The sequence below is a fragment of the Monodon monoceros genome, unplaced genomic scaffold (genome assembly GCF_005190385.1).
Source record: "Monodon monoceros isolate NGI ecotype Baffin Bay Population unplaced genomic scaffold, NGI_Narwhal_1 Super_Scaffold_11, whole genome shotgun sequence".
In the NCBI taxonomy this organism is placed as follows: Eukaryota; Metazoa; Chordata; class Mammalia; order Artiodactyla; family Monodontidae; genus Monodon; species Monodon monoceros.
The window spans coordinates 730,950-752,770 of record NW_021703767.1 but is presented as its reverse complement, the minus strand read 5'-3'; the positions used below and the strand labels follow the sequence as shown (position 1 = coordinate 752,770).

Sequence of the window (21,821 nt, the reverse complement as noted above, 5' to 3'; positions counted from 1 at the left end):
AAAAAAAAAAATAGTTCCATAGATTAATTGTTAGTAACAACGTTATTACTGTTATTTTTAAACTGTTACATATATTTGGGTAAACCCATTCAATGTATCTCCCTCCTACGCTCTTTTCTAGATTTTCCGTTTGTTTTTTGTTCTTTTTGCTAACCTTTTTCTTTTTTCCTCTCTGCCCTTCATTTTGGGCCTTTTCTGTTGACTGCTTTTCAGGTCCACTGCCCTGGATTCTACTGTGTTCAGTCTCAGGTCCACTGCCCTGGATTCTACTGTGTTCAGTCTCCTGGTAGCTGCACGCAGTGATTTTTTTTCTTTCATATTTTGTAATTTTCAATTTTAGAATGCAGTTTTTTCTTTAACTTTTCATTCTTTGTTGAGATACTCCATGTCGCTTTTGTCTACCTTTTCCTCTATTTTCTATCATATAATCATCACAGCTATTTTGAGGTCTTGGCCAACATGAATGTTTGGATCACGCCCAGACCCTGTTGGTTGTCTCGTGGCTCACTGTGAGTCTGGGAATTCTCCTCTGTGTGCTGAGCATCATGGATGAAGTGCTGCAGGGCTCCCACGTGTTCCCCCTTTGTTCCGGCAAGGAATGAAGTGGTCAGTGGTCCCCTTGTTCCTCTCAAGACTCGAGTTTCGGCTTTGTTAGGGCAGGTCTATTTCCATTTTGCCAGAGTCCCCGTCACCTACGTGCAACTGCTGCGGAAAGCTTGGTCTTCTCACTGGGCTCCCTTCACTCCAGGGCCCCACACTGGCTCCTGCTGAGCTGAGCTGTCAGTGTGACCCCCACTTCCCAGTTAGTTTTGACCACCCCACCCTTGCCCAGAGTCTCATTTTATGCAGACACATGATTCACCAAAGACCCCAGGGGGATTTCACACAGGTTTTGGATGCTCCTTCTTAGTCCCTATCTACAATCTCTGCACCCCACTTGGAAAACACCCTCAGGGACAAGCAGGATGAGTGTGGGGCTCACCTCCAGCTTCTACCTTCCCCAAGGACCGTGGGCTTCTGCTTGTCACCCAGCTCTTACCAGGGTTCCTGCCTGAGGCTGGGTCAACACCAGTGACTGCATCATGACCCCATCCTAAATGCCACAACTTGTGTCTTGAAGGATCAAGCAAGTCAGCAATCAGGTTGATGCCATTGGAAAGCAAGAGTTGTCGTGTAACAAAAAGATGTGTTTGTCGAGGGGTTTTGTCATGCATGGTGTTGAATTTTGTCAAATGATTTTTCCTACATCTATTGAAATTTTAACTTTCTGCTAGATCCTTTTAAGGTGGTGAATTATACTGACAGATTTTGCAAATATTTTGCAAACTAATTTTGCATTCCTGGTGTAAATCCTAGTTCTTCATGATTCTTGAATTTTTCTTGCTAATATTTTTGTGAGGAGCTTGCATCTATGGTCATTAGAGATATTGGTGTTGCCATTTTCAGTTTGCTCACATCTTTGTCAGATTTTAAACTCAGAGTTATGCTTGCTTTGTATGATGCCATTGGAATTACTTCCTCTTCCTCTATTTTTCTGAAGCAGTTTGTGTGAGGTTGGTGTTATCACTTCTTTACACGTTTGGCAGAATTTCCCAGTGTTTAGAGTCTTCTTGGTGGGAAGGTATTTGACAACAAATTCAACTTTTTCAATATTTACAGGGGTATTCAAATTCCCTTCTTAGTTTGTGTCAGTTTTGGAAGTTGTGGTTTTTGAGATTGTCCAGTTCATCTAAGTTGATATATATGTTGGCTTGAAGTAGTTCATCGTAATAATCCCACGTTATCATTTTGACATCTGTAGGATCTGTAGTGGTGGCTTATCTTCATATCTCTTGTTTGTTTTCTCCTTTTCTCTTTAAGCGTTTTCCAGTTTGAAGGTTACTAACTTTATTTCATTTTTCTTTATTGTTTATCTATGTTTTCATTAATTTCCATTCATATTTATTATTTCCCGCTGTATTCATTTCCTATGGCTGCCTTAAAATATTACCACAAACTTAATGATGTAAAACAACACAAATTTTTTATCTTAGAATTAGTTCTGTAGAGCAGAATTCCAGCACAGGTCTCACTGAGCTAACATCAGGTGTGGCAGACCTGTGCTCCTTTCTGGAGTCTCGGGGAGAATGCATTTCCTTGCTTTTTCCAGTTTCTGAAGCCTCCCTCCCTTCCCTCCCACCTGCCACACTGCAGCTCTCTCTGACCCTTCCTCCCTCATCACTTTTCTCTCTAATGCAGTCAGAGAGGCTCCCCATTTTAAAGAACTCTGTGGCTGTATTGGGTCCACCTGGACCATCCAGGGAAGTCTCCCTGTTTCAAGGCCTGTAACCTTAATCCCATCTGCAGAATACCTTTGCCACAAGAGGTCACATTCACAGTTTCAGGGACTCAGATGTGGGCATCTTTGGGGTGGGTGCAGGGGTTATTCTGCTGCCACACCTACATTCCACCTACTTTGGCCTTAGTTTACATTACTTCTAGCTTCTTAACGTAGAAACCATTTGTCTTTTCTAATTTAAGCATTTAGTCCTGAAATTTCCTTCTCAGTACTACTTCAGCTGTGTTCCACACGTTTTGGCATGTTGTATTTTCTTTTTTTTTCTTTTTTTTTTTTTTTTGCGGTACGCGGGCCTCTCACTGCTGTGGCCTCTCCCGTTGCGGAGCACAGGCTCCGGACGCGCAGGCTCAGCGGCCGTGGCTCACGGGCCCAGCCACTCCGCGGCATGTGGGATCTTCCCGGACCGGGGCATGAACCCTTGTCCCCTGCATTGGCAGGCGGACTCCCAACCACTGCACCACTAGGGAAGCTCTGTATTTTATTTTTCATTCAGTTCATTGTATATTTTAAATTTCACTTGAGGTTTCCTCTTTGTCCATGGATTATTCAGAAGTGTGTTAATTTCCAAGTGTTTAGAGACATTTCTGTTATCTTTCTGTTATTGATCTCTCGTTTGATTTAATTATAATCAGAGAATAAATGCACTGTGTGATTTGAATTCTTTTCAATTTGTTGAGATTAGTTTTATGGCCCAGGATATGGTCTGTCTAGGTGATTGTTCCCTGGGTGCTTGGAAAGAATATGTGTCCTGCTGTTGTTGAGTAGACAGTTCTACAAATGTCAACCACCTCATCTAGGGGCTGGTGTTAAGTTCTTCTATATTGTTGGTGGTTTTCTGTCTAGTTGTTCTACCAGCTGTTGAGAGAGGGGGTCTTAAAGTCTCCAAATGTAACCGTGGATCTGTCTATTTTCCCCTTAGTTCTACCAGTTTTTACTTCATGAGTTTTGTGGCTTTGTTGTCTGATGCATGCATATTTAGGATTGCTCACTTTTTGATGGAGAGACTTTTTATCATTATGTAATGACCTTCTTTGTCCCCGATTGTTGGCCTTGCTCTGAAGTCTGCTGTGTCTGGTGTTAATGTAATCATTCCTGATTTTTTACAAAATAATATTTGCTTGGACAGCATATAGTTGGGTCATTTTTTTCATTAATACATTCTGCCAATCCCTGTCTTTTAATTGGGTATTTAGACCATTTATATCATAATGTAATAATTATTGCCATGTTAGGGCTGAAGGCTGTCATTTTATTGTTTGTTTTGTGTTTGTTCTCTCTGTTTTCTTAAATATTTATTTATTTATTTTGGCTGTGCCTGGTCTTAGTTTCGTTGCGGCATGCGGACTTCTTAGTTGCGGCATGTGGAGTCTTAGTTGCAGTATGCATGCAGGATCTAGTTCCCCGACCAGGGATTGAACCCTGGCCCCCTGCATTGGGAGTGCAGAGTCTTACCCACTGGACCACCAGCGAAGTCCCTCTCTCTGGTTTTTGTTTTTCTGTTTACTCATCCTACCTCCTTTGTATTACTTCACCATTTTTTTTTAGAATTTCATTTTGATTCATCTCTAACATTTTTGAGTGTATCTCTTTGTACAGATTTTTTTTAAGTGGCAGTGTCTGCAGGCTGAGCAAGGAGCTGGACAGCAATGGGGCAGAGGTGTGATGGTGGGGCGGCCACATCTCTTTGCCTTGTGGTCCAGCCCTGCTACCCCGCTTGCTGACACAGCGAGCAGTCAGCCTGCAGGACAGAGAGCAGGCCTCTTGTCCTGTGTTCACCAAGGCCCGTGGCTGAGGAGTGGAGGTGGGCTGCTGCGCCCTTCTAGTGCCCCAGGCTCTGGCTGGGCCCAGCGTGTTTTGCCTGCATCTTTGCGGAAAACATTTTCACAAAAGCATTTTGAAAAGGGCAGTTTATTAGAATGTTAGTAATGGTAGCAAGAAAGACTGACAGTAAGCAGTTTGCATGGTACTTAAGATATATTTTCTTTCCTTGTTGAATTTATGTAGAAATGAGCTGGAACGTGGTAACAGGAGCACCGATGTTGGTACTGCACGTCCCCCTTTCAGAGCACGTTCTCGTCCTTGCCTCGTAGGCTCCTCCCCACAGGCCTCCCTGGAGGACTCTGGATGGAACCACACCTTTTCCAGACACGGCAGTGCTTCTCCTGGGGCCTCAGATAGTGAAGGTTGGTGCTGGGACCATGACCCCGGCCTGGGGTGTCGGGGCCTCACTTCCTCCTCTCCCTTTGATGCTTTCTGGAATGTTCCAGGAAGTACAGGGGTGTCTGCACCTGGCACATTCAAACTGACTCACACACAGAGCGTTTGCAGAAAGCTGTGTCTGGAGAAAGGTTTCTGTGGCTCAGAGAAGCTTGAAAACTACCTGCCATCTTGAAGAGACTTGTGTGACCAGGTGTGCCTGGGAGCGTTGGAGACGTGTGTATGGTCACCTCCTGGGGCGGGCACAGGGGACCATGCAGGGGACCTGGGACTGTGAGGATTGAAGATGAGCCTGTGGTCTGGGGGGCCGCGTGGTGATCAGGCCGACCCCCAGAGTGGAGTGAGCTGGGAGCCAGGAAGTGGGACCCTTAGAGCACTGGGTCAGCACAGCCTCCAGGTGGGCAGAGCTGCTGCCCAGCGAGCTGTGTTTGAACTCTACCTTGGACAGCTGTGCACAGAAGTCAGCAGCTGGAAAGCATGGTTGAAAAAAGAGGGACAAATCTCAAGTGAGGAAGGCCGATGTAACCGGTGTGGACTTGAGGTCCGGCCCTGATGACCTGGGAACATGGGGTCCCGCGCTGACCTTCAGCTTCTCCCTGATGCGTCAGGAGCTGCATGGGGTAGCAGGGCTGCCGGGGGGTCTGTGTGCTTGGCTCCCTGTGGAGCTGCACACTCTGGGGGCCTGTCCACCCCTGTTAAAATAATTTACGGCACTGTGGCTGAGTGCGGAGGGAGTGCTCTTGAAGCTGAGGGTGAGGCCTTCCCGATGAGTGTCCCGGCTGGGCACTGGGTCCTGAGAGGCTCCCACATGCTGGCCGAGGCTGCTGGACCAAGAAGCATCAGGCATGGCCTCCACCTGCCGGTAGTATGCAGCAGGAAGACGGGCTTGGACACTGTCCTGCTGGGAAGAACCGCAGAACCACCCATTAACCAGCTGACCGGCTGTTCTCGACTGGGGATCTGGGCGTGACAGCTTTAGTCCAGGCTCCCAATCTAAAACGCTTCTAACATCCTCACCTCTCCTCGGGACAGGCTGCGCAATGGTGGAATCAGTTCTCACACCAGTTGGAGTCCTGGGATGACCTGGAAGGCCCGTCACCGAGCTCGTGCTGCCCTTGCCCTCTTCACTCCCACCCCCACCCCAGGGCCTTTGCACGTGCCCGGTGGGCTGGGCGCTCTGCTCCCTCCTGTGTTTCAGGTCCTTATTCAAAAGTCACCACAGTGGGCCTTCCCTGCCCCTTTGTGAGGCCCACCCCCACCCTGTCCTGAGCGCCCTCCTGGCTGTGCTTAACACTGGTCACTGCCCAGTGCCCTATTTGGCCTATCTTTGTCTTGCCTGTCATCTGTCTTGTCCACTCAAACGCAGCCTCCTTGAGGTGGGTGTTCGGGTCCTGTCCAGCACTGTTTCTAGGGGGGTTGGGGGTATGGGGGAGTGTTCATGTTAACTCAGGTGAAACTCACAGTGACCAGGGACTTTGTTTTCTGAAAGGAGTGAAAAGCTGTGGGATCTCCCAGAGATTTAATCCTGCGGGAGGGGGTTCCCCCCACCCCGTCCCACTGAGCTACCTGCCCCTGGAGAAGGTGTGTGTGGATCATGCCTCCCCCTACACCCAGGGGCTGGTGGTCAGAAGAGGACACTGCTGTTGTCAGGGTGCTTGGGGAGGCCCCGTAGCCGGGAGTTAGAGTAGGTTTGGCCCATGTTTCTGGAATAGTAGGTGAGAGACGCTTTCGGTTTTGAGGGCCTTGCAGTCTTTAGCATCCAATCAACTCTGCCCTTGTAGTGGGCATGGCTTCTAACCCAAACCCATGGGGGCAGGTTTGGTCTGTTTTTGTGAATCCCTCAGAGAACTGTTTTCTTTGAAGAACTGGGATTTGGCCAGTGGAGCTCTGCTGCCTCCTAGTGGCTGGTAATTTTGCTGGATCAGGTCACACCCTTTCATCTCCGGGGCCGCCTTCCAGTGAAGGAGAGACTGAGACTTCTAGAATACCCAGATGGGAAGCGCTTTTTCCACCCCGGTTGAGTTCAGGAGGTTCTGTTGACCATCATCCTCCCGGCCTCCTTGGAGACGCCCGCATAAGCGCGTCAAGACTGGCTTCAGAGCGGGGCTGAGGGTCTGCAAACGTGGGATGTTAACGGAGGGCGGGAGCGGCTGCCCGTCCTCGCCTCCACCTGCAGCCTCCCCGCCTGCCTATGGCCGTCGTCCTCTCGTGCTCCAGGTATCTGGCCTCTCCAGGGAGGGCGGGTGAGCTGTGAGGACGCAGTCGGGAGTGCAGGGAATGGCCCTTTAGGGGACGTGGGGGCGTCCAGGGCTGCTGTGACCGCTACCCCCAGAGCTCCTTAGCGCACCGGGCTAGTCAGGTGTGAAGGATAGGATGTCTGGTCCAACACACCTGTGAACTGGCGGGACCGTAGGGCTTGTGCACCGGCTTCAGCTGAAGGGCAGGTGTGGACTCGGGAGGGGAGTGGGTGGAGGCCAGCCTGGGCTGCATACGTCTGGCCCACTCGGTGACCTTAGGCTTCCCGTCCAGGGCGCTTGGGCTGACGTCAGCAGGAGAAGGGGCTTCAGGCCACTGGAAGGGGGACCCTGTGACTCGAGGGGCAGCACCCTCAGTGCAAGGCAATGGACGGTGAGGCCACTGCACAGAAAGGCACGTTGATGATACACCACCTCACCCTTCGGCCTGTGCCTCCCAGGAAACTCACTGGCAGCGTGAACCTGAAGTCAGATGCCTGTTACAGAAAGACTGTCCTGAGTGGGCAGCGCCCAGGGCTGGGCAGGAGCAGAGGGCTGCACCTGCACCCCCTCCTGCCGCCCACAGACCTTTAGGCCAGGGGCGTGTCTTAGAGCCAGTGAAGGGTGGAGAAGGGGCCATACGAACCTGACACAGGGCCTCTGGCTGGGAGGCAGGCATGTGACCTTTGCCGAGGATGGCGGCCAGCCTTCCCTGTCCCCAGTGGGCTCGAGGGCCAACTGACCTGTGGCCAGGCACGGTCTCCCCTCACCAGGCTAGCCCACAGCTGAGCCTGCCGTGGGCATCACTCCCGGGCCCAGCCTGTCCCGGGGGCAGTACTCATGGACATTTGGGCCCCTCCCCTCCTGGCAGGGGAGCAGGTGGGAGCAGACCTTCCCCACCAGCACCGCCCCATCCGACCATGGAGCTCGCTCTGCAGCAGGGCCCCGGGTCCCACCCGGTAGTCCCAGGCCTCAGTGTGGGAGCCGTGGTCCCGGACCAACGCCGGGCAGGGGGGCTGTGTGCAGCCAGTAGCATCGTAAGGCAAGTTGGCGTCCAGCAGTCCACACTGCTGCGATTGGAACTTTGCACTCACTGAGTGACCTATACTTACCTATTGGCAAGTCACAATTTACAGGTGTTGCTGTTTCTCAAAGTAATAAAAGGAAAAATATCATCATTAACCGAAGTGGCCAAATTATGGGGGGATTGGTGAAATATGAGGGGTTAGTCTGATGCCATTAGAAGGGTTTTGGAGAGGGTATTTAAGAACGTGGGAAGATGTTCAGTACATGAATTCTGGTGCTTCTGGACCGACGGCTTTCTCAGACCATGTCCTGTGAGGGTGGCAGCCCCAGGCCGGGCCAGGCTTCCACAACAGGGCACCTTAAACCCCACCTGTCTCACCGGCTGCTGACGAGGATTCTGGCAGTACCTCTGGTTGTCACGGAGCTTGCACACATCTTAGTCACACATTGCCAGCATCTTATTTTATCATGTAAAAGTTCTTTACATATTGTTTTCTGAAGTATATACTGCAAATATTTTCTCAGATGATCTGCCCTTGTATTTTGTTGATAATAGCTTTTTGAAAAAAGGCTTTAGAACAATTTTAGATTTGCAGAAATGTTAAAAAAAAAAAAGACAGCACAGAGATTTCCACCCACCCCACTCTTAGTTTCCCGTTATTAACACCTATGTCAGTGTGGTACACTGGTTACAATTAAGGAGCCAAGATTGATACATTATCACCAAACTAAAGTCCATTCTATATTCAGAAGTCCTCAGTTTTTCCCTAATGTCTTTTTTCTGTCCTAGAATGCATTGAATTGCCTTGTCTCTTTACGCTGTTTTTGGCTGTGACACTTTCTTAGACATTCCTTGTTTTTGATGATCTTGACAGTTCTGAGGAGACTGGGTCAGAGAATTTACAGAACGTCCGTCTATCGGGGCTTGTCTGATGTTTTTCTCATGACTGGACTCGGGTTATGGGTTTTTGGAAGAGCACAGAGGGGAAGGGCCCTTCTCATCACGTCCCGTCCAGGGGTCCAGGGTCCATGCCATCTCATGACCTACACTGTGGACACTGACCTTGGTCACCTGGCCCAGGTGTGTCTGTCAGTCTCTCCACTGCGAGTCATTCTTTGTCCCCTTTGCCACACTGTCCTCTGTGGTAGGAAATCGCTGTGTGAAGCCCACACCTAAAGAGTGAAATAAGAATATACTTTTACTCTTGAAATTGTGCTAGAATCTATATTGGTGTAGTGTGTGAGGTTAGATCAGTCTAATCTTTTACTTTTTGGTCTAACACTAATTGTGCTAGCACCTTTGTTAAACCGTGTATCAGTTCCCCAAGGGTCCTAATGTCACGGTGTCTTCCAGTACCTTACGTGCCTGTCCTCCTGGGTCCACCCGTCTCACCGCGTGGCTGTACCAGGAGCACATAGTCTCAGTGAGTGTCTTTTAAAATTGGCTCTTTATTCTTTTAAGTGACCTTTCACCCGCTCTGTGAGGGTTCATGCAGGTCCGGCTGGGTTTGGGTCGGAATTGTGATGAGTCTTCACGGTGGAAATGCGGCCATTTAGCCCCAGGCCCCTGGCCCTTCCTTCTAGAGGGTTTCTCTGCCCCTCATCTGCTGTACCCACGGGCTTGGGGCCCTGTCCTGTGATCCGCCAGATCTCCCCAAAGGAGTGCAGCCACTGCCTGCCTGCGTCCTGGGCTGGATGCGCTCGGAGTGCCAAGTGCTCCTGGCCGTGATGGGCTGGAAGCAGCGTCTAAACCCACAGCTGAGGGGGGCTGGGGGGTTCTTACCATGTGTTTCTAGATCTCTTGGCATGGGTTTTTCTCAGAGGAGTCCATTTTGAAGCTGAACAGCTGTATAAGTTCTGGCATCTCAAGTTTGAATTTCCCCCACCCCGAGAGACCTTCGTCCGCACACATCCAGCACAGGAAGGGGGCTGGCAAGGTAAGCTTGGGGTTCGAGGCGGAGCCAGATGTCCTCTCTAGCTCCCACTGATGACGTGTCTTTGAGGTGAAGCCCTGCTCAGGACTGAGACAGCAAGTCGACCCTCCAGGCTCCAGAGGTGGCCAGGCTGGGGCCCTGCACGGGCCGTGGGCCCAGGAGTGGACAGCGTGCAAATAAATGCATGGGTAGGTCCCATCCAAAAATACTGCTTCATTTTGCATTTTTCCTCAGTTGGACTGCTGCCTGCAGATTGAAATTTCCTCTCCACCAAAAAGGACCACCTTTGCGGTAACCCGCTGCCTGGGTGCTCTCTGCCCTGAGGGCTGGCAGGAGGTGGCGGAGGGCTGGTCTCTGTGAGCAGCCACGGCACGCCTGTGTGCACATGCAGCCGCATGCACGGGTGTCTCCACAAGCAGACCGGAGCAGGTAACGTGCTACGTGTGGTCCAGAGTCTCGGGTGACGTCTGTCTGCGTTGGTGAGCAGTGGGGCCTCAGCAGGCACAACCAAGTGGAACAACTGTTCTTTACCAACTGCACACTTATGAGTCTTCTGCAGCCTGGAATGCTGTGTGCCCGTCTGCTCCCTGGCCTGGGCTCCCGCCCCGGAGCTTGTTCTTGTTTCTAAGGCTGCACCCACGTCGCCATCGCTCGCCCTCACCGTGCCTGTCAGCGGCCGGCACCATCCATCGAGGCTCAGCAGGTTTCCGAGTGTGAACGCCTCTCGATTTGTCATATGCCTTTGGTCGATTTCCAGCACCCTAATGGTTATGTTTGGGCGGTTTTGTCTAGTTTTGTGATTGCTTTTGGGGGACTGCATTCACCAAGCTCCTCATTCCGCCTTCCTGCAGCCCATCCCCCTCGTTATTTGTCTAGAATATTTTAGACAGTTCCAAGGATCACTGCACTGAATTGCAAATTAGTCTACAGAGCATCAGGGAGCTTGAAACATTCAGAGTCTTGCTGAATGTTCTGGATCTCTTGTTCCCTTATTCTTGTGCAATCTTTCCATCCTCTAGGAGGGCCATAAGGCACTAAGCCAAATCATATCAGAAAGAACAGCTTTCAGAGGCACATCCACTTCTTAAACTCGATCATGGAAGCGGAGGGTCACCCTGACGTCATGGCCACACACCCTGTAATGAGATTTTTCAAATCAGGTTTGCTGATTCCCAGCAGCGCGTGCCGAGTGGGCGTGGGGTCGTGTGGGAAACTCTGCCTCCACAACGGAGCGCTGTCGCCCTCTGTGCTGCTTTGTCTTCAAGGCATGTGGCGGGAGGGGAGATCCCTGAGGGGGCATCCACAGCGAGGACAGTTCCTGTGAAGAATCCAGGGTCCGGCCCCCAGGCTGCTTTCCTGCTTCGTCATCTCCCATCCACCTTCTTTTCTGCTCCGTCTGTCACTTCTGCAGGAACACAGGTGACCCTGTGTGTGTCAGGTGCCTCGAGAAAACAGCGCAGGACCTTTTAACAGAAAATGTGTAACTGAAGGTAGGAAAAGAAAAAACAGCGAGGATGAGACAAGTCCAGGGAGCGTCAGTCATAGCCATAACCCTGAGTGGGTGAGCTTGGCTATTGAGAGATACACGCACAGGGACGGGTTCACACAGCAGTGTGGACGGCCATGAAAGCAGCTTTCATTACGTGACTGGGAGCACAGGCCGGCTGCAGGGACAGAAGCCTGCCAGCAGACCTCTGCCCGCGGGGAGACGGAGCAGATGCGCTTTCCCAGCCCCGGTGGTGGCTGCTTAGGGCCCAGGCTGAGCTGCAGAGACAAATGATCCTCAAATCGTATAAATACACAGTTTATTTTTCATTCTCTTGGGTCGGCTGTGGCTCTTTCTGTGTTGACTTCACCCCCTTCCCAGGCTAATGGCGCAAATTCTCTCTGGAACATTCCTGGAATGGTGGCAGGGGAAAGAGAGAACGCGGAGAGCTCTGCTCTGGCCGTGCAGCTTCTTCCCAGGGGAGCACTATGTGGCCAGGCCTGACCTCAGCGCTGGGCGAGGGGACAGGCAGGGAGTGCCTGGGGGAATAAATAACACACCGACGTCTGCTCCCCACCTGTCCCCTGCCCAGGAGAGACGGCCGGAGCCCACCCTCCAGCAACGCAGGCACAGGCATCACGGCCAGGCTCTTGTGCCCGTTTCTCGGCCAGCTCCGCTCTGCCCCCTCTTCCTCTGGACACCTAAGGGCAGGGGGGCTGCTGACTGTTCACCTGCCCCGATATCCACGGGTGGGTGCGGCTTGCAGCAACTCGGACAGGTGCCTTTCGACAGAGCAGAAGCAGGAGGCACCCGGCGCCCTGCACCCAACAGATGGGAGAGCCCGAGGGGCGACCTCCTCACCAGGGCCCTGTTCCGACCCTGGGGTCCCTCCCGGCCCGCTGTCCCGCGTTCTCCCTGCGCCTCCCCACACCTCTGTCCTCTAGAGCGGGGTCTGGATTTCTGTATCAGACCAGACGGTGAACACCTGGGCAGTGTGGGCTCCGCGAGGTCTGTGTCCATCGCCCAGCTGCTCCATCGCGGCGAGAAAGCAGCCCCAGACGGTACGCACACTCATGGGCACGGCTGTGCGCCGGTAGGACTTTACGAAACCAAACGGTTGTCTGGGCTGGGTTTCTGTAGTGTGCAAGCCCTGTTCAGAGGTCCCTGCGCTCCTGGGCTGGGTGGGTGTCCTGGCCTGAGCCTGCCCCTCCCGTGGCCCCTTGGCCAAGACAGTGCCCCCAGAGCTTCACTTGGTGGAGTGCTGGCAGCAGCACCCCTGGTTCCTCCTGAGCACCCCTCTCTCCAGACGGGCCTGCTGCAGCCTGGGGTCTAGAAGGCTGCAGCCATCCATAGAGGGCTCCAGCCTCAGGCCTCCCCGCTTCCCAGCTGGAAATGTCACTCAGCAGTTTGGATGGAGGAGGCTGTGGGCTGGGTTGTGTCCCCCCAAAATTCATAGGTTGAATCCCTATCCCCCACCACGACTGTATTTGGACGCGGGGCCTTTAAGGAGGTTCAGTGAGGTCATAAGTGTGGGGTCGTAACCCGATAGGGCTGTGTCCTGATAAGGAGAGGAAGGGACACCAGGAGTGAGCCCCCAAGAGGAAAGACCACGGGAAGACCCAGGGAGAAGACGCTGTCTGCACACCAAGGAGAGAGACCGCAGGAGGGACCGGCCCTGCGGCATCGGACCTCAGGCCTGCCGCCTCCCGAGCCGACTGAGGGTGTGCTGGCCGCCTCCTTAATCAGATTCTTGTCATTAAGTTGAATTTTAACAAGTATTTGTCACCCAAAGACATTCTCAGTCTTACCCTCTGCTGCTGTGGTCCTCAGAGCATGACCCGTGGAGCCCTAGGGGTCCCCGAGACCCTTGCAAGGGACCTGCAGGGTCAAAAATGACTATTTCCGTAGTGCTGGTTGCGCCTTTCCCCTCTCACTGAGTGCCGCTTGAGCTGGGGCGGTGCTACTGCTGGGGCCTGAGCCCCTGGAGGCTCTGCTAGGGGCCCCTGCATTCTCAGCCAGACTCACCCAACCACGTCCTCTCAGGGCAGCGCGCTTACTCCTTGTATCCAATAGATCCCGAGCCTCGAGCGCCGTCCTTGCCCCGCCTGTGCACCACGCCGTGCAGGAAGCACGGCCACTTTGGGGGACGCCTGGTGGACAGGTGTCTGGACTTGGGTATTGGACAGGCACTTTCTCAGAAATGACTGGGGTTACATGCGAGGGTTTTGCTGCCAACTATGACCTTTGAGGGCTCAGCAAAGTTAGAATTGTCCAAAATTTTTATCTGCCGCTGTCCACTGCTCCCTCAGACCTTCAGACTTTTCTGTGGTGCTTAGTGGTGATATTCACAAGTGTGATTGTTTTTGGTATTGAGTGATAAACTCTGTCCACATTTAGAAGATCTGCATGACTCCGTGAACCAGTTTCTGTATGACCAGTCATGCTTGGGTAAAAGACAATCAAAGTTTAGGGCAGCCCAAGGCTGTTACAGTGTGACAGTGTTCAGAAAGCTCCTTGTGGCTTTTCATGTAGCTTCAGATTGCAGTTGCAGCTAACCTTTAAGAAATTACCATCGCTGAGTTTAGGCACAGTGACGAGGAAGACTGTGTTCCCGGGTATCTGGGCAGGCCTTTCCCAGCTGCCCGTCTCCCTGAGGCCCGTTGTCTGCACGGACTTCAACCAAAACAAGCAATCACAACAGAGTAAACACAGGAGCACATATGAGAATCCGGCTTCTTCTACGAAGCAGACCCTAAAGAGACTTACAAAAATAGGAAACAAGGCCACACTTGACACTAATTTTTTTGTTTGGGAAAATTTAGTTATTCATGAAGATTTACTTTTGTTAACCTGTGGCAGGTTTCTTATCGTTGTTTTTAAATGAATTAATAGATAAAATATTTAAGGTTGCTAGGTTTCAACGTCTAGTAAGGTGAATGGTGATACACACCCCCCAGAAGGAAAAAAGCACCGTGGTGTCCCCAGTGAGTATAAGGGAGGAAAGAGGTTTAGAGACGGGAAGCTTGAGGGTCGCTCTGGGGGCAGAACAGCTGCACCCCCGGCCCCAGCCACTCCCCACTCTCCCCGGATTCTTCTCCGTGGACCTTCCTGAGCTCGGCGTTGAAATAAAGATGTGCTCCTCCCTCGGGCTCTTGCCTGAAGATGTAATCTCTTCGGGGAAATTGTCTGCTTCCTCCGTGCAGGCGGCACCTGTGCTGGGTACCACCGCAGCCTCTGCAGCCTCTGCCTGGTGCACCGCCCTGCGGCCCCGCCCGGCCCCAGCAGCAGGCTCTGTAATGGCCAGCGTGGCCCAGCTTCCCTGCAGTCACCATGAGCCCCAGGTCTCTGTGGCCTGCACAAGCCACGCGTCAGCTGAAGTCACTCTAGCATCTTCAGGATGCTTGTCACCAGGGCAGAGGAGTGGCACGTGTCACCCTGCTCACATCTGGCTGGCAGAGCAAGTACTCGGCCAAGCGTGCCCGGTGGGACTGGGAGCATCTCTGCCCCAGGGCGACACCGAGTTTGTCCCCGCGTGCACGGCAGACCCTCTGACCTGAGGCCAGAGCCGTGAGCCCAGAGAGAAGCCCTGCTCCTCTGTCTTTCCTGCCCCTGGACTGTTGGTTTGGGGCCTGCCCGCCTCCTCCGGGCGGCCGCTCTCGGACCTCGGCTGGAGGGCCACCTGCGTGAGTTTGTTGCCGACCCTGCAGTGTGCAGGCGTCGGCCGGGCTTCGTCCCCACGCCGGGTGAGCGCGGATGGTCTGCGGGCCGCCTGGTGCCCCTCTTTAGTCCCTGGTGGACTCTGGTTCCCCTCCAGGTTTCGGGAGACACGGCCTAGCCCCTTCCACGCTCTGCCCCACCCCCGAGGGAGTAGTGAGTCAGGGCGCTCCGGGGGTCCTGGGCACATTGGGCTGGGCCGTGGTGAGAGGCTCTGACCCGTGTCCTGCCCGAGGCACCGTGCTGGCCTCCCCTGCTCTCGGGGGTGTCCGCTGTGCATCAGGGTTCCTCATCTCTTTATATTCTCACTCATCCAAAATCTGCATTGTGCCTCTACTCCAGGCCTGCAACGAGGGGGTGCACAAGTGGAGAGAAGCACCCAGTTGCTGGGTGAGGGCTGCAAGGCTGCTGGGGCCAGGGGAGTGGGCTCTGGAGGCCAGGAGTGGTGGCCGAGCTTGTGACATGGGGATGTGGGTGAAGGGCGCCCCGGGTGTGGGGGGCATCGGCTGGGCTTTTCATTCTCTTAACAGGGTCTTTGGCATAGCAAAAGTTGGTAATTTTGATTAAGTCCCGTTTATCACTTTTTCCTTTCGTGGTTCATGCTTTCTGTGTCAAGTCTAAGAACTCTTTGCCTAGCCCCTAGCTCCTGAAGATTCTTCTCCTGTTTTTTTCCTGAAAGTTTTGTAGTTTCTTGCTTTACCTCTGTGTCTGTTAGTATTTGTGTGAGGTGTGAGGCTTAGGGCGAGGGTCCCCTGTCCCAGCACCTTTTGTTGGGAGACCACCTTTCTCAGTGGGACTCCTTTCCTCACTGTCGGAGAGGAGCCAGGCCTCTGTGCTGGGTCTGCTCCTGGGTTCTCTCTTCTCGTCCTCTGATGTGTGTATGCCCCGATGCCAACACCACACTCTCTTGAATACCATAGCTACAAAGTAAGCCTTATCATCAAATCGAGGGAGTTTTCCTGCTTTATTCTTCTCTTTCCATATAAATTTTAGAATAAGCTTGTCTGTGTCTACAAAACCTTGCTGGGACTTTTGCAGGAACTGCGTTGAGCCCGCAGACCGATTTGGAGAGAGCTGATGTCGTTACTACGTTGAGTCTTCCAATCCATGGATATAGCGTTGGCTCTCCACTTACTTACGTTTCTTTGATTTATTTCATCAGCATTTTGCATTTTTCAGCAGACGGGGCCTGCATAAAAGTTTCATTAAGTGTGTACCTAAGTGTTTCATTGTATTTTTGAGTGATTTTAAATCATTGTTTTAAATTTTGGTTGATATATGTTCACCGTTAGCATACAGAAATGCAGTTACTTTTCGTGTGTGACTCATATCCCGCACCATTCTGAACTCACTTATTATTTCTAGGAGTTCTGTTTTGTTTATAGATTCCTCAAGATTTTCTAAGAAGAAAATCGTGTCATCTACAAGTAGAGATGATAGCTTTGCTTCTTCTTTTTTAAATGCCTCTGATTTTTTTCTTGCCTATTGCGATGGCTGGAACTCCCAGTAACATGTTGGATAAGAGTGGTGAAAGTGGACAGCCGTGCTTGTTCCCAGTCTTAGTGGGCAGCATTCATTCTTTCACCATATGTATGATGATAGCTGTGGGTTTCTTATAGATGCTATTTATCAAGTTGACATAATTTCCCTCTATTCTTAACTTGCTGGTATTTTTTTTTTTATCATGAATTAGGTGTTGAATTTTGTCAAATGCGTTTTAATGCATCAGTTTACATAGTCATATGGCTTTTGTGCTTTCGCTTGTTGATATGGTAGATTATACTGATTGATTTTTTTTAACATGGAGCCAGCCTTGCATATCTGGATAAATCTTACTTGGCCATGGTACATAACTCTTTTACACATTGCTGGATTCATTTGCTAATTTTTTTTAAGATTTTTTTTAAATTTATTAATTAATTTATTTTTGGCTTCGTTGGGTCTTTGTGGCTGCGCGCAGGCTTTCTCTAGTTGCGGCGAGCGGGAGCTACTCTTCGTTATGGTGCGCGGGCTTCTCATTGCGGTGTCTTGTTGCGAGCATGGGCTCTAGGTGGGCAGGCTTCAGTAGTTGTGCCTCATGGGCTCTAGAGCGCAGGCTCAGTAGTTGTGGTGCACGGGCTTAGTTGCTCCGAGGCATGTGGGATCCCCCCAGACAAGGGCTCGAACCCGTGTCCCCTGCATTGGCAGGCGGATTCTTAACCACTGCGCCACCAGGGAAGTCCCTCATTTGCTAATTTAAAAAATATATTTAGTCTATTTGTGTGGATGTTCATGAGCGAGACTGGTCTATATTTTTTTTTTTCTGTACTGTCTTATCTCCGGTTTTGGTATCAGGGTAGCAGTAGCCTCACAAAATGAGTTGGGAAGTATTCTATTTTCTATGAGTGTCTAAGGCTTATGTTCATTTTCTTTTAAATGTTTGGTAAAATCCTCCAGTGAAACCATCTGGGCCTGGAAGTTTCTTTTTTCTGGAGTGTTTGTTACAGGTTTTCATGTCTTTAGCGGCTGTAGGCATATTGAGGTCGTCTCTTTCATTTTGATTGGATTTCGGTAGTTTGCTGGTTGTTCAGTTCTCCCATTTCTTTGCTGAGGCTTTTAGAGATTTGCTTTAAGCATGTTCATACATGCTCACTGCAGCATTTTTGTGAAGGCAGCTTTAAAATCCTTGTCAGAGAATCTAGTATCTCTGCCATCTCAGTGTTGGCATTTATTGATTTTCTTTTCTCTTTCATGTTGAGATTCTCCTAGTCTCATTTTTGGTATGGCAAGCGATTTTTGTTTGTATCCTGGAAATTTTGGTTGCAATGTTATGATATTCTGGATCTTATAAAAATCTCCTGTCTTAGCAGGCCTCTACTGACATGGGTGGGGGAACCTTGTTCACAATGGGCTGGGGTGGAGGCCCAGGCACCCCTTGGCCTCCCCGATACCTTGAGCAGAGGGAGGAGCTCCTCGTTCCTGAGGGGTGGGAGCCCCTCTGATGTGGGCATGTGTGTGTGTGCCCGTGTCCCCTGTCAGCTTCGCCTGGATGGCAGTGTTCTCCAGGGGGGGGTGGGGGTGGCTTTTCTTGAGACTTTTTTCCAGTGTTCTTTGGCATTTTTCGGTCGCAGCCTTTTCCAGTGACGAGCCTAGAATAAACAGGAGGGAATCAAAACAAAACACAAAGGTGAACTCACTGTTGTGTCAGCCTTCACACCTCAGGACCCATCCAGGCACCTTCTCTCCACCTTTCCCATTTTTCTTAGGCTTGTTTCATGTTTAACACAGGGTTTAGTTGTGCTCAGCAGGAATGTAGGGAAGAATGCGTCTGCTTCATTCTGTCCAGAGCCAGAAGGCCTGGTGCTCCTTGTAGTCACTGCAGTCATCTGTGCCTCTGGATTAATTTTCTTGATCAGCGTCATCAGAGGGTTGTATATTTTGGGGCCTTTTTTGAAGAACCAAATTTTATATTTGTTCATTTTCACAATTGGTTCTTTTTTTGTAACTTCTGATCTATTTTTTATTATAATTACCTTCTTTCTATTTTCTGTGGATACTTTCTGTTATTTTTCTAACTTCTAAAATTGGATTTTCTATTCACTAGTTTTCTGACTTTATTCCTAGTATAGGCTTTTAAAAGCTCTAAGTTTTCCTGTAAGTTCTATTGTAGCTGAATGCTACAAATTTTGGCATGCAGCACTTTTATTATTGTTGAGGTCTCATGATTTTCTAATTTCATTATGTCATCCCCATCCACTTCTTATTTAGAATCATTTAAAAAGTGTTATGTCCAGGAGAGTTATAGAGTTATCTTTTTGCTAATGATTTCTAATTTAATTGCCCACCGGGTGGAAGGCATGGTCTGTTGATTCCATGTCTTCAGAATTGGTTGAAACTTGCATTATGAGTTAGAACATTGTCAATTTTGGTTTTATTCTCTGAGAGTTTTAGGAGAATGTACATCCTCTAAATGTCAGGTGCAGCTTTACGCACACACATGATATTCCACAACTCCCTCCGTGTCCACTGTCCTTGTGTGAACTGTGACGGGGGTGCCATGGCGTCCCCGCCAGATGGGCGGTTTGTTGGTTTGGCCCTGGGGTCGCTCCTCAGATTAACCCCTTGCGGGCTCTGGGGCATCGAGGCACTTCCTCACCATCGTCTCTTGGCTGGATTAGTGGGTAATCTCCTGAATTCTCTCCCGGCTTCCTCTCCTGCCACTTTTCACCTTCAGCCTGATTTCCACACCAGCAGCCAGATTGCCGGTGTTAAAATATCGTGATTTATCAAAAGCCTCTCACATCCCTGTTTCACGCAGGTTCCACCTGCCCCCTCTTCAAATGGCCTAAATCACCCTGCCCGCCTGCCCCCACCCTCTCCTGCCGCCCAGCTTCCCGGCAGGAGGGTTCACAGAGGATGCCCAGTGGAGAGCAGGACAGCCCTGCTCCCGGTTGTCCGATGTCTCAGACCTTCCGGTGAAGCCAGGCCCCACGTGAGGGTGCGGATGGCAGTGGGAGCCGCTCACGCCCGCGTGCACATGCGTGTGTCTGCCTGTGTGCGCATGTGTGTCGTTTGCGGCTCGGTGGGCTGCTTTTGTCTGGACTGTGCCTGGGAGGGGATGCGCCGTCCTCGGGCTCTGGTCCTTTGAAACTGATTCGTTGTGGCGGGCCGTTCAGCGAGCCGCTGAACACCACTGCAACTGTTGTCACTAAGTGGGTCGCACAGCAAGGGGCGGCCGCAGAGGTGAAGAGGGGAGTCGTGAACCTCACTTTGTCTCCTCTGTCACCCCCCTTTCCAGCACCAGTTGAGTTTTGAAAAGAGAACGGCAGAGCCTTCCCTCTGAGACTGTCCCCGTCACTCACCACCTCTTGCTCCGCAGGGAGCTGGGTGTCCCGCTGCCTGAAGCTGTGGCTGATGTTGGGAGAAGTGGGTCATTGCGCAAGCGAGTCTGTCACATCGCTCTCCGTGTTGCTGGTCTCGTGGTGCTTCTTACCAAACCTAGTGCCAGGTCAGGCTATATGTTTAGTAAACGAGTTCCCTTCAGAGGTTTCTAGGGTTATATAAATTTCAAATCGAATGTCTTTTAGTTCATTAACTTCTGGTTTTCTTGCGCTGGCATCAGAAACTGCTATTGTGCTCTTTCTACTTTGTGAGACTTACTGTGAGGGTAACCCTGTCTGCTGGGACGCCGAGAGCCTCAGGGAGGAGCATGAGATCTCAGTGTTCGTTCAGTTCTCGTCCCCGTAACACTCCTGGCTTGATGCCGGCATTTCTGTCCTGAAGAGTCACCCTTTCCCAAGAGGAGACCTCTGGGTGTCCCTGGGAACAGGAGTACTTGATTGGTGACAAGGGTGCCATGGCCCTTGAGTCCCTAATGCTCCCTCACAGACGATTCTAATTGTTACCGCTGTTTCCACCCACTTCCCTGCGCCTCTGACCTGTGGAACCACTCGGTGCCTGCAGGCCCAGCTCTTCCTGGAATAGGGGGCGAACGGCCGGCTTCCGGGTGGCTTCTCCCCTTAGGGGCTGCGGTGTCCGTGTCTCTGCTTCGCTCCTTATTTACCCCATTTCACCACTTCCCAGACCCCAGGGCTGTGCTGAGAGCTCTTGCTGGTTCTCCTCGCTCCTCCTGACTTCTTAGTGCTGTGGGTTTGTGCTGTTTTATTTTGTGAGCATCATTGCAGTGCAGTTTCTGTAAGGGTGGAGTAAACACATGTTAACTCTGTGATGTTTAATACGAGGTCTCTTCCATTGCCTTTTTAAAAAAAGCTTTTGAGTGTTTATTACCTTTGTTCTTTTTAATTGAGTATAATTCACATACCATACAATTCATACTTTAAAATTGCACATTTTAGTAGTTTTTAGCATATTCACAAAGGTGTGCAACCATCACCACTATCTAATTACACAACGTTCTCATCACCCCAAAAGAAACCCCACACCCATCCCATTACCCTCTCTGCTCAGCCCTAGGAACCGTGCGCCTACTTTGTGTCCCCGTGGGTTTGCCCGTTCTGGAGGTTTGCTGTAAATGGGAGCACACAACATGTGGCTTTCCGCGTCTGGCTTCTTTCCCTTCTCATAATGTCTTCAAGGTCCATCCACGTTGCCGCGCGGGTCAGTACTTCATCCCCTTCTTTGTGGCCGAATAACATCCCGTTATAAGGATGCGCCGCATTTTGTTTATCCACCATCATCAATTGATGGACGTTGGATTGTTTCCACTTTTTGACAGTTATGAACAACACTGCTGTGAACATCCATGTACAGGTTTTTCTGTGGACGTGTATTTTCATTCTCTTGGGTACATGCCTAGGAGTGGGGTTGCTGGGTCATATAGGAACTCTGGGTTTAACTTGTGGAGGAACTGCCACCCTGTTTTCCAAAGGGGTTATATCATTTTATATTTCCACCAGCAATGTATGACGATTCCAGTTTTTCCATATCCTTGCTGACATTTGTTATTTTCTGTTTCTTCTTCTTATTATTATCATTTTCATTATTATTACTATTATTGCCATCCTAAGTGGCTCATTGTGGTTTTTTTTTTTTTTTTTTTTTTTTTGCGGTACGCGGGCCTCTCACCACTGTGGCCTCTCCCGTTGCGGAGCACAGGCTCCGGACGCGCAGGCTCAGCGGCCAGGGCTCACGGGCCCAGCCGCTCTGCGGCATGTGGGATCTTACCGGACCGGGGCACGAACCCGTGTCCCCTGCATCGGCAGGCGGACTCTCAACCACTGCGCCACCAGGGGAGCCCTCATTGTGGTTTTGACTTGCATTTTTCTAATGCCGAATGATGTTGAGTTACTTTTCCTGTGCTTATTGGTCATTTCTATAACTTCCTTAGAGAAATATATATCAAATCCTTTGTATATTTCTTAATTGTTTTTTAT

General features: G+C 50.8%; 1 protein-coding gene across 5 annotated transcripts in view; it reads left to right on the top strand.

Annotated features, from left to right (window-relative positions):
• Window positions 1-21,821, top strand: part of PCBP3 (poly(rC) binding protein 3) — a 213,571-nt gene that overhangs the window by 135,901 nt on the left and 55,849 nt on the right. Inside the window, exon 1 of one of the 5 annotated variants that reach the window (XM_029214235.1) lies at window positions 4,459-4,521. The exons of the other annotated variants lie outside the window; for them this stretch is intronic. The gene's annotated coding sequence lies outside the window, so the exon portion shown is untranslated. Of the gene's footprint in view, window positions 1-4,458; window positions 4,522-21,821 lie in introns of those variants that run through there. 5 annotated transcript variants of the gene reach the window in all.